Source organism: Musca vetustissima, unplaced genomic scaffold (genome assembly GCF_032173495.1).
Source record: "Musca vetustissima isolate MV318-11 ecotype Yass unplaced genomic scaffold, APGP_CSIRO_Mvet_v1 utg5983, whole genome shotgun sequence".
Classification (NCBI taxonomy): Eukaryota; Metazoa; Arthropoda; class Insecta; order Diptera; family Muscidae; genus Musca; species Musca vetustissima.
This window is the reverse complement of record NW_026887270.1, coordinates 18,454-22,897: the sequence shown is the minus strand read 5'-3', so window position 1 is coordinate 22,897 and position 4,444 is coordinate 18,454.

Below are 4,444 nucleotides of genomic sequence, written 5' to 3'. Positions count from 1 at the left end.
AAATCCACGCCTTTAATAGGCCTCGAAAAAAATCCACGCCTTTGGAGGGTCTCAAAAAATTCCACGCCTTTAATAGGCCTCGAAAAAAATCCACGCCTTTGGAAGGTCTCAAAAAATTTCTTTAAAAAATCCACGCCATTGGAAGGTCTCAAAAAATTTCTTTAAAAAATCCACGCCTTTGGAAGGTCTCAAAAAAAATTCTTTAAAAAATCCACGCCTTTGGAAGGTCTCAAAAAATTCTTTAAAAAATCCACGCCTTTAATAGGTCTCGAAAAAAATCCACGCCTTTGGAAGGTCTCAAAAAAATTCTTTAAAAAATTCACGCCTTTAAAAAAATATTCTTTAAAAAGTCCATGTCGATGATAGACCATTAAAAATTCTTATAAAAATACACGCCTTTGACAGGCCTCGAAAAAATATCCTTTAAAAAACCTACACCTCTGGTAAGCCTCTAAAAATATTCTTTAAAAAAATCCATGCCTTTGGTAGGCTTTGAAAAATTATCCTTTAAAAAACCTACTCCTCTGGTAAGCCTTTGATAGGCCTCGAAAAAAAAATCCATGCCTTTGAAAGGTCTCGAAAAAATATTCTTTAAAAAATGCAAGCCTTCGATAGGTCTCCAAAAATCATTCTTAAAAAAAATCCCTTTAGCTCCTCTATAGAGACTTCAGTTCGTCTATAGAGACTCTCATAAGCTCGAATATAAATAATCCCCTGAACTTATCTATTGAGACTTACCCAACTTGTCTAATGAAACTCCCTTCAGTTCGTCTATAAAGATCAGATCCTCCAATGAATCGGTGCTATCTTATTAAAAACAAGTGAAAAAGCGTTAAATTCGGCCGGGCCGAACTTTGTATACCCTCCACCATAGATATACTGACATGTACTAGAAATAAAAATATAGGTAACATACCAATAGGTGTGCCTATACCGACATTTCTAAAGTCGGTGAAAATGTGCCTCATCAAAATATTGGTTGTAGACCCAATGTTTCTTTGGACCAAATCCGTTTCAGAAAATTTAGAATTCATCCAAACTTTGCCCATCTTATTATTTCTTCCAAACTTAGTTCAAATTCGAAGATGGGGAATATCGGTGCACTCCTTCTGAAACCTCCCACAAAGGAACTAGATCTAAATGCGGCTATAGTTCATTAACGAACCTTACGTTCGATAGGTCGTGAAAAAATATTCTTTAAAAATCCAGGCCTTTGATAGGTCTCGAAAAAAATATTCTTTAAAAATCCAGGCCTTTTATAGGCCTCGAAAAAATATTCCTTAAAATCCAGGCCTTTGATAGGTCTGGAAAAGATATTCTTTAAAAATCCAGGCCTTTTATAGGTCTCGAAAAAATATTCCTTAAAATCCAGACCTTTGATAGGCCTTGAGAAAATATTCTTTAAAAAATCCACGCCTTAATTAGGCCTTGAGAAAATATTGTTTAAAAAATCCACGCCTTAATGAGGCCTTGAAAAAATATTCTTTTCAAAAAAATTGTGGCCTTGAAAAATAATTGTGGCCTGTAGATCGACTCAAAAAAAACACAAAACAAAAATTAAGTATCCGGTGAACTTCATCCCAAAATTAGTATCTGATCATCATCGAAAATTATAGGCGTTGTTCTTGATCATAGCTGGAACCTCATGGAAAACGATCTGCGCTACATTTCCGTCCTGCAGTGAGGTAATGGCTTACTAAATAATATATGAATATAAAAAATAAGGTTCGTAATTCATTATCGAACCTTACATTCTAATTTTTTTATCTCGCTATCCTCCGCAGGTGAAATGATTACAACATAGTCTTAGAACCAAACTAAAAACGCGGAACAAATCAAATAACTATTTTAATATAAAAGAGGGGGGGGGCGAATATTAATAATTTTTGGTAGGGAGATTTGTTACCATATGCGATTACAAAATACCAAATTGCAGCAAACTCGGTTGAAAAACGCGCTCAATTCCGAAAATTGGGCGCACCCTTATATGGGAGCTATCCGAAAAAATGGACCTATATTCATAATTTTTTGTGGAGAGATTTGTTACCTATTAAGAACTCGAAATACTAAATAAATTAGGCTGAAAAATAATGAAAATTAGGAGGTACCGTTATATGGGGGCTACTAGAAAAAGTGGACCTTTATTTATAAATTTTTGTTTGAATAATGCTCTCAAGAACCCCAAAATACCGAAAATTGGGGGTACCCTTATATGGGAGCTATGCCTAAACGTGGCATCTTCGAACTTGACCTGTCTGCAGACAAAATACGGCTCTATGCTAAATTTTGGCGATCTATCTCAATTCGTTTAGACTCTAGAGTGATTACAACAGACAGACAGACGGACATGCTTAGAACGTCATAGAATTTTACGCTGATCAATTTCACTTTATAGGGTCGGAAATGATTATTTCGATGAGTTACAAACGGAAAAACAAAATTAATATACCCTCCATACTATGGTGGAGGGTATAAAAATATGTCATAATATTTTGATATTAACATTTGTATACCCTTCACCACTCTGTGGTCTTTGTGCATATGTTTGTAACAGGCAAAAGGAAACGAGATAGGCACATGGTTCCTTTTGAGAATATGCATAGAATCACTTTCTGAGTCGATTTATGTATGTCCGTCTGTCTGTACATGTTAAATTGTAAACAAAGTACAGGTCGCATTTATGGTCCGAATTGGACGAAAATTGGCATAGGTCACTTATTTGGCCCAAGGACGAACCCTATTGAAATTGGGAAAAATCGGTTCAGATTTAGATATAGGTCCCATATATATTTTGGTCCGATTTAAGGTAAATGTTGCACCAAAGTCCCTATATATCTTTCGATTTGCACGAAATTTTGCACAGCTTAATGATTTAGGTCTACAATGATGTGTGTTAAGTTTCCCGGAAATCGGTTCAGATTTAGGTATAGCTCCCATATATATTTTGGTCCGATTTAAGGTAAATGGTATACCAAAGTCCCTATATCTCTTTCAACTGACACGTAATTTGGCACAGCGTAATGAATTAGGTCTAGAATGATGTGTGTTAAGTTTCCTGAAAATCGGTTCAGATTTATATATAGCTCCCATATATATTTTGGTCCGATTTAAGGTAAATGGTGCACCAAAGTCCCTTAATATCTTTCGGTTTGCATGAAATTTGGCACAGCGTAATGAATTAGGTCTAGAATGATGTGTGTTAAGTTTCGTGAAAATCGGTTCATATTTATATACAGCTCCCATATATATATTTGTTCGATTTAAGGTAAATAGTGCACCAAAGTCCCTATATATTTTTCGATTTGTACGAAATTTTGCACAGACTAATGATTTAGGTATAAAATGATGTGAGTTAAGTTTCCTGAAAATCGGTTCAGATTTAAATATAGCTCCCATATATATTTTCGTCCGATTTAATGTAAGTGGTGTACCAAAGTCAATATATATCTATGTCAGCCCCGTCCGACTTTACTACCTTCCTTACTGGTTTTATTTAACATAATGTTATTAACATTTCTGGTTGACTGTTAATAAAAGCTTCGAAATTTAGCAAAAGAGTATCCAAGAGATTTATTTAATTCGTCAAACCGAGACAAAAAAGCTTTGTCTCAAGCGGTTTTCCACATTGTAAGAAGAATATAAATAACAACAAATAGTGCTTTTGTTGTTGTTGTTGTTGTGTTTCTTGGGCAATGAACAGCTGTTCGAACGCTCAATTTTTCAGATACATCATCGACATCTCCACAGAAGCAAGTTTAGCAAATAAACAAACGAAATTCTTTTAGTTGATTCGTGAGCGTATTGCGAGGCGGTTGGTCAGAAAGCGTTTTGGGGTTTCGAAAAAATAACTTAAATATTTTTTATAGTTATTGTTGTTGTACAATAGTGGAGGTAAATTTTCGTTTCGTTTGTTGTTGTTTTTTTTTTATTGGATTAAAGAATCCAAAAAACAATCCGGTTTTTTTCTTCCTACAAAAGACGGGCATGTGTTTCGTTGGCTGGCTGGCTGGCATGGCTCAAGCCATGAAGGGAGGGGTGCATGGATGAGTCAGACTGGAAAAAATATTCATTACTAAATAACTAAAAATTTCGAAAAATACCAACTTGTGGTTACAATATGTTAAAAAATAAAATAATATACAAGAAGAAGAAGAAGAAGAAAAAAATACAATTTTATTAAAAGAAATAATTTTTTATTTACTTATACATATATAAATAATTAACGTAAAAAGTGTGTCAAGTTCGCGGTTACAACAACGTAAATGTTTGTGTTTGTAAAAGAAAAATTTGAAATTAGGAAAATATTTTACAGAATCACAAAAAAATAATATCATTTCAAAAATAATTTTTAAATTTTGCATTTTGAAAATTGTTGCGTATATTCCCCATGTTCAAAATAATATTATTAAATTTCCAATAAAAAAACATTTTCCTTTGTTTCCCC